This window comes from Cebidichthys violaceus, unplaced genomic scaffold, assembly GCF_023349555.1.
Source record: "Cebidichthys violaceus isolate CVI_PGR_0920_01 unplaced genomic scaffold, fCebVio1.0.p SCAF_45, whole genome shotgun sequence".
Classification (NCBI taxonomy): domain Eukaryota; kingdom Metazoa; phylum Chordata; class Actinopteri; order Perciformes; family Stichaeidae; genus Cebidichthys; species Cebidichthys violaceus.
The window spans coordinates 2,081,653-2,092,198 of record NW_027176650.1 but is presented as its reverse complement, the minus strand read 5'-3'; the positions used below and the strand labels follow the sequence as shown (position 1 = coordinate 2,092,198).

General features: G+C 44.9%; 1 long non-coding RNA gene across 3 annotated transcripts; it reads right to left on the bottom strand.

The window, feature by feature from the left end:
- Positions 1-5,865: 5,865 nt before the first annotated feature.
- On the bottom strand, positions 5,866-9,864 carry LOC137886748 (uncharacterized). Of its 3 annotated transcripts, XR_011104996.1 has the most exons (4): positions 9,789-9,864; positions 9,513-9,679; positions 6,495-7,636; positions 5,866-6,401 (listed from the first exon to the last, which is right to left on the bottom strand). It is a non-coding gene; the product is annotated as an uncharacterized lncRNA (long non-coding RNA). The 3 variants fall into 3 exon arrangements; XR_011104995.1 differs by lacking the exon at positions 9,789-9,864 and having other exon boundaries at positions 6,221-6,401; positions 9,513-9,782; XR_011104997.1 differs by lacking the exon at positions 9,789-9,864 and having other exon boundaries at positions 6,224-6,401; positions 6,495-7,397; positions 9,513-9,780.
- Positions 9,865-10,546: the final 682 nt, after the last annotated feature.

Here is a 10,546-nt window from a genome sequence, read left to right as displayed (position 1 = left end):
GAATGCAGAGACAACAAAAGTGCATTCCCTTTAAATAATCGGCCGATCCAGCTCAAGGATTATTAGGGGCGCCGGGGCAAAAATCTGGTCACGGAGAAGGATGAGTTCATATTATTTCCTCTTAAAAATGTCACAGGTTTTTGGCTTCGCGCTGCAGAGGGTGGCGTTGTTTGTCACACCGCACTGTGTGGATGTGGGAGAGCGAGAGGACATGAAGGAGAGACAGAGACAGAGAGAGAGAGAGAGAGAGAGAGAGAGAGAGAGAGAGAGAGAGGGACACATTGAGGGAAGAGAGTGGGGAAGACGGAGCGTGTAAGCAAGGATGGGGCTTCTGGTGTTCTCTTGAGGATTGAGATTTGAAGCCGAAGCACAAAGCCGTTGAAGACGTTCCCCTTATCTAGAGGTTGATACCAGGATCTTGGTGATTCAGAGCACTCCGTGTGAATAATTCCACCAACGCCCCCCCCCCCCCCCCACCCCCACCCCCTACTGCGGGGACCATATGGCCCAGTGTGAACTTTAAACACACGGGGAGTGTTGCCTGCTCACCAGTCAGGCCTCCCATCTCTGCCCCCACACGGTCTAGGTGTGGAGACACGATGGGCTCCGATAGTACGCTAACTAGCCTACATGTGTGTACGGGGCTGCTGCCATCGTTGGCTCTTTTTTTTTTTTTTTCTCCTCTGTGTGGCTGCTGGGATCAAAGATGACTAAAAATAGCCCTGAGCATGCTTTTCTGAACTGAACATGCAGTATGTACTGGCTGTGACGCCCACATTTTAATTATAAAACGCTCTTTTAAAAAAAAAAAAAAAAAAAAAAAAAAAAAAGTGGGAGTTGGAGGGAGAGGAGAGGAGAGGAGGGGAGGGGAGGGGAGGGGAGGGGGAGTCGACATGCTCAGAGATGTGGATTATGTTTGTTACACTCCCTTTGACTTGTGATCTTTCCTTCTGGCACCACTGCTGGCAGTCACCTACAACAAGAGGCAGGCGGCTCCGGAAAGGAAGAGCCTTAATTATGATTGCATCAGCCATCTCTCATGATGCAGCATGTGTGCTTTAAAACGCAGAGCTGTCGCCCTGCATCACAGAGGAGGGGAGGGGGGGGGGGGGGGGTTAACCTATTTCATCAAAAAGCAACGGGGCAGAACAAGATATGAGGTTCCTTTTCGTGTTGATTATTTGTCAAGTTTCCTTGTTGTATAATTCAAAAAGGAAAAAAAAGGTCGAGATCCACATTCCTCACAGTGGAGTACGGCACGTCACATTTATGCAAGCGCCCCAAATCGTCGGATTCGAGCGTATCAATAAAACATCAAGAGCGGCGCAGTCGGCGGCGGCTGAACATGTTTCTGATGTCTCAATTACCAGTCGAGTGCCATTAATCTCGGCTCGCTCTCTGTTCGGCTCACAGGGTCGGCCTGATGGATGCGGGGCCCGCCACCTTTGCCCTCAGCGGCAGGGGGAGCCGGATGTTCTGACCCCACCCCCCCACCCCCACCCCCACCCAGCGGGCCCGGGCGGAGGTGAGTTTAAGTACTGTAGTACAGCACTCAGCCTCAGCAACAAGACAAGGGAGCTGGGAAGTAAAATAGAGGGAGGGGGGGAGGGAGGGAGGGAGGTTGTAATGTGTCTACACACTCAGTCAAGCATGAGTGCATCCAGTGAAGTGGCACCATGGAAGGCACATGCAGCTTCTGCACGCATGCTTGCATGTGAGCGCACACACACACACACACACACACACACACACACACACACACACACACACACACACACACACACAAGGAGCAGTGTTTCTCCTCCTGACACACCAGAATAGCTCCGCCGGGGGTTTCTAGCACTCACAGCTCGCTTCGTTATATATTAAAAAAACAAAAAAATAAATAAAAACAGGGGTAGAGTCAAGTGTGTTTACAGAGCAGAATCTATCACACCACACACACACACACACACACACACACACACACACACACCCAGGAGTGTTTAGCATGTACTCAGTGAGAGAGGCCTTTGTTGTTTTCCTCCCAGTAAGCAGATTGAGCTGCATGGCAGCAGCAGGGGTGTGTAAGATGTACACAGACAGCGGGGTGTGTGAGTGGAGAGGCCACCTCACTGATCTCCTGTGTCGTGTGATGATGTGTGTGTGTGATGTGTGTCTCAATCCAGCGCTGATCCCCCTGAGTCAGCCCTGTCAGTGATATGAGCCTCCCACCCTCTCTCTCTCTCTCTCTCTCTCTCTCTCTCTCTCTCTCTCTCTCTCTCTCTCTCTCTCTCTCTCTCTCTCTCTCTCTCTTCCCTTCGCCATCCGGAATGCTAATAACAGCCAGCCACTAACGCTGCAGCCCTGAATTATTCATTCAGCAGAGGGGTCACACGGCATAATGAGGAGTTTACTCTCATTCTGGATGCGATTGTGACGCTGCTAATCTGCATTTAGCACAGAGAAAGAGAGAAAAGGAGGGAGACGGGGGAGGTGGGGGGTATGGAGAGAAAGCAGGAGGGAGGAGGGAGGATGAGGAGGAGGAGGAGGGAGGATGAGCACTGATGAACTTAATTGCTGTGAGCAAACAACCTCTGAAAAGAGTCACGCCATCATCCAGAGATGAGAAAGTAAACAATTAATTATCATCGGACAGAGGGAGTCATGAAACAAATGTTTGAACGTGACTAATATCCAGGAGCCGGCTGATCCACACCCCCCCCCCCCCCCCCCCCCCCCCCCCCCCCTTATTTCAGAGGTGACAATACACTCAATGTAACAATGATTCACTCATTTGACACACTAATAGTCATTAGCTCTAATATGATATGGTTAACGAGTCCAAGAGGGTTTGGATGAATGGCGCATTATGCAATGCTGCATGTTCCTAACAACCTGTAATGCCCAGTTATGCTGGAATTAAAAAAAAAAAAAAAAAAAAGGGTCTATTTGCCCATATTCTAATCCTGTGCAGAAAGAGGCGTGTTTTCATTATACATGTTTCCTACAGAGACTCCTTGGGGTACAATCAGCAGGCTACTGTTGCCCCCTGCTGGACATAAAGGGGACATACCCGCTTTACCGCAATTCAATACTTAAATAAAATAAATATCAACCAACTGCTAACATGGATATGTTAGAGGCCTACAATCAAAGACAAAACAGTATGAACTTAAAGAGACAACACTAGTGAACATGACTTCACCTGGACTACACCGTGATGTTATTTGTCTGATCACCTTGACATAAGATTGTAAATACCACACATCTTTACAAGCTATAAAGTCTATTAAACACACACCGGACCTTTGTAAATATAAAACGTACATTTTAAACCACGTGATGGCAGCAGTGACCCGCAGCACCGCGTCTGACAACAGGCCCTTTTTTTTTCCACAGCAGACATTTTTTACAGGACCCTGAACCGGCTCACCTAAATGGAATGCAGTCGGTTTGCTATTGCTATACGCCGTGAACGTCCCCCCCCCCCCCTCTAAGTTATAGAATGACACGTGACTAGGAAGTCAAACACAACGTTGGTTTCCTCTCATGCACCGAAATCAAAAACACCCGAGGAATCCTCAGCATCTACTGGAAACAACCCTTTGAACTGCAGCTCAAAGAACCGTGGAAGTATCATCTCACAAAAAAAAAAAAAGAAGTACAGCAGTACAGTAGAAGACCCGTGTGTTTACTGCAGACCAGCCACCGTACGCCTCGTTTTGGGGGGAGCGATGAAATTATTGGTTGGCGATTCTGGCGGCGCTGGAGATTTCGCCGCACGAGTTGTGGATTTAGCATTTCTTTCTTTTAATTTGTGCCTTTGTTAAAGAGGAGAAAGTATAGATACAGATCAAATAATCAATATTACTAATACTAAAAAAGTTTCCATAGAAAAAAAAACAACACGAAAGCGTTTTTTGAATTCAAATTGGAAATCAACTAACTGATGAAAAGGCATCAAAAGTCCTCAGTTGAGGGTTATTCAGGGAAACAACACAAAAACACACACACTAGGTCCCCAGCCAGTACTAACAGGGATGTTGATGGTTTCTACAGCAGGCAATTCCTCAGCCACAACAGGATTATATGGGCTCTGCTGTGACTAGATAATTGAATTCAGGCATGGCCACAGTGCACTGCATCCAATGATCTCTCTCCCACCAGGGCGACCGGGGGGAGGAAAAAAATGAATCGCGTTACACTCCGTGGATTCAGAAGCACAACAACGGCGTTAGGCGACTAGACTTGTAAGTCTATTGTGGCCTTTTAAAGTAATGATGTCACTTGTCAAAAACAATGCAGTCAAGTTCTTCTTCCACGGAGCGACGAGCTCGCCAACGACCTCTTCGTAGTAGCATCGCAGCACCTGTACAGCTTGCAAAGTAACGTGTACATTTAGATGTACATTCCACGGAGATGAGGGGGCGAGCGCGGCTGGCGTCGGAGGGGACGTGCATTGAAATGCATTGCGCTGGGAATAAACCGCCAAAGCCGCATGTTAATCCTGCCCTGACCTTGTGCAGAATGTGGAGGGAACCGGCGTCTGCGGGGCTAAAGATAACACCGCTGCCTTTGTGCCGGAGGAGAACAACACTGCTGATGATGCTGCTTTGTGCCGCCGCCGCCACCCAAGGTCACGTGTGTCCCTTTGTCAATTAACAAGACCTGACAAGGTAGCCTATTGTGAGGTACAGACGATCTGATGTACTGATCCGTCTCTTTCTATGTATTGTTTGTGCATTACTCGGGTCCTTTATGATTTTACAATTACCGCACCGCTTTGAATTCACACACGAGGCACTAAAACGGGTGTGTTGTTGCTTCGCGGGTATTAAACTGCCCGACTTGCTTTCTACTAAAAATGAGACGTCATCAAACCAGAAAGAGAGCACAGGGCGAAGCTCTAGCTGCAGAAATGTGCACAGCTGTTTACATCTGGGGTCCAGATCTGCATCAAAAGTACAAGCAGCAGCATGTGATCATGGAATAACGGGAGACATTTTGTTCTTTTGAGTAATGCTTTGGTAGTTCATGAGTGAACTGTGAAAATGTTCAGAAACACATCCTCTCTGGGAGCCGTCACAGCCAAGGCTTTCATATTTCATGTGTGAATTTGACAGCTTTAAGCCATTTTATTTTGAAAATCAAGAACACGTAAAGTGGTCCTGATAGTATCGCCATGACAAAGATTAATGCCAAAAAAAAACAGCTGAACCAAACAGGAGAGAGACGTCCCTTTAATCCCCAGACCAGCGGGATGAATCTGGGTTTAACAAGTGAAAGAGCAGCGCTTGTCCCTCCGGACTCGTTACCACCGCAGAGGTGCCCTTGAGCAAAGCACCGAAGTGCTCAAGTGGAGCTCCTCAGCGGCCGGGCCGATAAGAGTTAGCTATTTCCAACAGATGAGATGCGGTTGTACTGAACAGCTGGGAGGTGTGAGTTACATGCGATGCTTTGGTGAACTCCATCATGAGCAGAATTAGGTCCAGGATTTCAAAAAAAAAAAAAAAAAAAGTTTACACAAGGTTACAAGATTTGTAATTTGTCAACGTGCGACCGGGTTGAGCAACGAAAATTTTGATTGTAGTCCCAATGTTCTACATAAGAAAGAAAAACAACAACATTATATATGGAGGGTAGGAGGGTGAGTTAGGGAACAGCCAGAGGGAAGAAGTCTGGTGGTTGTACGGTCGTTCTACACATTGTCAAATACGGTGTTCTCCATTAGCTCACTATTTTCTACTAGTGTGGAATGTGCCGAATAAAATTCATGAATACCCGAGGCGTGCGGTTCTGAAAGCACGTTGCCGTGTAACGCAGTGTGAAACTCTGTCCAGTCAGTCCAGATAGTCTCGGGTCTTTTGCTACCGAGGCAATAAAAAAAAAATCATTCAAGCGTCGTTTTTAAAACACGAGGACACGCAACCGCGTTTTCGAGGAAGGATCTAATGTTACCGTTGCATCTGCTTGCCATGTGAAGGAGGGAGGGAGGGGTCTGGAGTAAGAAGCACGCATGCTCAGCAAAAAACCCTTCTCGGATTAAATAATCATTCATTTTGCACCAAATCTAATGGAAAGCGGTTAAATATCCACGTATATATCTCTACTACTTAGCCCAGAGCAGTAGTAAATTCAGAGGCGTCTTGGTATAGTTGGCTCAGATACAGTATGGGAAAAATGTGTGTCAAGTTACGAGGTTCCCAGTTACAGAGGGTTGACTTATAACTTGGCTATTTTGAGCGCAGCAGTGGTAGTAGTGGGTATGAATGACCAGCGTGTCCCTTATTTGGCTCCGTGTAATTTTAAGACTTTGCGTTACACTTCTGAAACATGTGGCGTCCCAGTGAAGCTTTTTGACTCACAGGGCTTTGTGTTTGTCTTCGGCGAGGATCTGGTCATTCAGCTTCAGCCCGAACCTTTAGACGAGAGGCAGATACACAAACGTCAAGTGTGTTTTCGGTCAGATCCTGCACAGACATATGAAGACAGAACGGCCGTTTTGGACTTACTTGTCGAGGAAATCTTTGTCCACAACAGCTGAAATGTCAAGCAGGGGATTTCCCATCCCAAAGAGCGTGTTCTCACTGTGTGGGGGGGGGACAGAAAACGTATTGTATTATGCAGACTCCTACGAACAGAGCACACAAACAATCTGTTGTAAAACAGAAAATCATCTGTTGCTGATTTATTTGAGTCACTGGAACATTAATGGAGGGGTGGACCTGTTGTTTCACTGATGAATCTGTTACCTGATATTCTCTGTACCGTCCTCAGCAAATGAAAAAATGAAAATAACAGTTTGTGGGTTTTTTTCCCTATCAGATGGAGATTAGTCAAAAGGAAAAGAAGTCAAACTAAAGTATGATCTCTGACTGTTTCACTGTTCTCGTGTGCAGACACGTGGAGCATGTGACACGCATTCGTAATGCATGCTTAGACTACGTGTCAATTGTATTAAATTTAGTATTTTCCCCTCCCTGACCCTTTCATCTAGAAGTTGTCAGCAGTGAGATATCCCAGTGGTCAAAGTCTACAGAATTCTCATCAACAGGTTACCCAACTTTTTACAAAAAAAAAAAACACAAGACAAAAACACATTGATTCTCTGGTTAAGATCACATGCAGACATAAGTGCTCTCTTGTGCAACATTTTGGGCTTTTTTTTTAGTTTACGTGATCTGCAAGAAGATCCAGACTCACTGAAGCCACCTCAACCTAATCCATCAGCCTAGAGGTCTGACAGACAGTTGGTTTCAACCAACCCACTGAAAGACTGGCACTGCTGGGAGCACATTTAAACAAGAAAAGGCAATCATGAAAGGTAAGTTGTTGGCTGTGGACACACAGGAGGACACCATCAGTTGGATCTTACCTTGGAGTTGGCATTGTGTCAGAGAGCTCAGCAGCCTAACCTGATGATTAGATAAATGATCAATGATCAGCAGCTTCCTCCTCTCTGTCAAAGCAATGTGCTCCTTTTTTTTTTTGACTACAGGAACTGCAGCTGCACTTTGATCGACGGTGATTGGCTGGTGGAGGACGGAGAGGGCGGGCCTTAGCATCTTCTAGGCATACGATTGGCTACACATTGTTCCAATTGTTGTACAGCTTTCCGTGCTGCGTTTGGTGCCAATGGGAGAGAAGGTGGACCCTGTTGCAAACACCAATACCAGCGATAAAGTGGAAATAAAAAATTAAAATAAGAGACTAATCATACTCACTATGCGTTTATTCATATATGATTAAATAGCCGTTAGTTAAATTTAGAAAATACTACGTTTTAGAGCTGTATACTAACATTACATAAAGCAGCAGAACACATTAGTAATTTAGATTATGTTGCTTTTCTTTATCTTGCAAAAAACACAGTCTATCAGTGCTAAACCGCCCGGCACCAAAACATCTCAAATAATATAGTTTGAAACTTTGTATCTATTATGGATTAAATGAATATCGTCTATATATTTAATTACAGTATGTTAGCCGTGGAGCGATTTAATTGATGATTACTAGAGTATTTAGTGTGGTGGATTGATGGCAGTGTGGTCGCCTGCCTCTTAGCCATCTTAACATCAAGGACCACAATGAATATAAAGTGGTATTGGGCTACATTGTGCCATCCAGGTGGTATTGTACTTTTGTATTACTATTACTAGAAGTGTGAATGTTAAAAGGTCAAATAAGCCCAGTTTTCTGTGCATTTTCAATTTTCCCCTGTAGCGTCTAGTAGTTTGAATTCTCGCTGCTTGTTGCACTTAAAGGCCTTTTCCCCTGCTTACGTTACGAACTCCTTTAGCCCAAACCAGTCTGTCAGAAACCTGAGATGCTCTTTCAGTGCCGGCTGCAGGAATAGCACGATGGTGACGTGAATTACTCCCCTCAAAACGATGCAATACACGCCTTTATAACGCCCTAGTAAGAGAAGCACAGGTGTTACCAATAACATCAACTATGGCTCTGTCCCATTCAAGTGTCCCAGTGGTGACAGTGAGCCAGCATGCACAACACCGTGGAAACTGAGCAGCAACATGAAATTCAGCCATCAATAATCTCTATTTGTGACATGTCTACATGTCATCCGTGAAGAAGGCCGTTGCCCTTTCCGCAGCACTAAGTCGATTATGGTCACTCTCGTTAGGAGCCTGAACACGTGCATGTATTTTCTTTCTTGTCTCCTTTTTGTATTTGTTTGTTTTTTGTCTCTGCAGCATGAAGCAGTGTTGACTGACTGTGTTTAAAGCACAATACGCATACAGCTGAGTGCATTACAAGTCAAGTGAACGCTGCACCATTAAATTCATAACATTACGCATCATCACAACAAGTGAACTTCCTGCCAGCACTGTAAATGTTATGCTAATATTACTTTATAAATCCACTATACACTTCTTCAAAGGCTACTCTTCATACTGTGCAATTGGCCGCGTTATTATTTTTTTATGTTTGGTAAATTGTATTTAATTAAAAAGCTTCAAGTTTACATTTTTTTAAATACTACGTTTAAAATCCTAATACTTTTAAAAAAAGGTGCCCCCTAACTGACAGCACCACTGACGTTTTCACTTATTAGCTAACGTTAAAGTTTTGTTTCGCACCTGTCAAATCCTTTAGCTAATAAAAACCAAAACTCCCACTATCTACACACGCTTTACATCTTTTAAAAGGATAAACTTAAATGCTGGATAAATTAACTCGTGTCTCCCGATCATGTGATGAATGAACCCACCCTTCACCCTGCTAGCTTAGGTTAGCATCGTCACGACGGAACATTTAGTGTGTAACGCTTACATGCTAAAACAACGGTGCCGTGTGCACACTTCGAGTCGATGTCAACTGTCCAACGGTTCAAAGCGCTTAGCGCCTCGTCAACCTCCCGCTGACAGTTCGCCGCAAACGCCACAGCCGTTAGCGCTCATTAACAGCTAGCCAACGGTCGGCTAACTCTGCCAGAGCATCGCTCGCGCTCTCTCTCTCTCTCTCTTTCTCTCTCTCTCTGCAACAAATGGCACAAATATCGGCTTTGTTACCTTAACGCTGTTGTCCTCCCTGTCGACATGTTTGTGGTCTTCGTCAGATATATATATCTATATATATATAATATTTATATATATATCGGCTGTGTTGACGCGGCGGAGCTGCTCACTGGTGGGGAAGAGAGCAGAGTGGGAGCGAGGCTGGCAGCGTCCTTTCTCCACTGATGATAATGAACAAATTAGATCAACGGCATGCAAACCCAGAGAGACATGAACGTTCAATAGCTCGCTGTTTCTGCCATGCCCGAGCCAATTGTGCACATGACTCACATAAACAGGAGAGAGAGAGAGAGAGAGAGAGAGAGCCTGGTGTAGTTGTATTATATGGCGTTATTGCAGTGATTTTCCCTTTCACCTAAGATTAAGTTCAACTTCACAGTCAGCACATTTCAAACACAGCAGACAGAAACACGGTCCAATTCAGTGTGGTAGGTTCAAGACACTGTGTGATACCATGGTACTTTACAGTATTCGTAATGCACTATTTAAAACGAGAGATTAGCATCATAACATATATATTACAGTTGAGTAAAAAGACACAGCTGAAGACCCCAGACCCTCAGAGCGGCCTGTATGCATTGCTTGTCGATTGATTGTAAATTTGTTTTATAATAAGCGCCACTAAAGCGCGTCGTAATCTTAATCCTTATGGTCAAAAAACGAGACAATAGGGACACATTAACAGCATGAAATCACATCAGCAGAATGGCATTACGCAAATTCAGGTCACAGGGGGTCTTCATTTATTATTTAAGTTAAGATCAGTGAAATGCCTCTGTGTTTACATTCATATCCCCCCCCTCTCTCCCCATGGTTCTTGTCTAAAGCTATACTGTCAATGCCAAATATGAAGGAATGAATTCACTGTCATTTTTAAGCAGATTTATGCTTGTAGATATTTTCACTCATACATAAAAAAAGCAGGTCTTGACGTTCACACAAACCCACCGGAACAATAATAGGACAAGATCTTTGACTTTCGCAATAGGAAAAAAACCAAGATTAATAATGAAACAATCAAGGTTCCA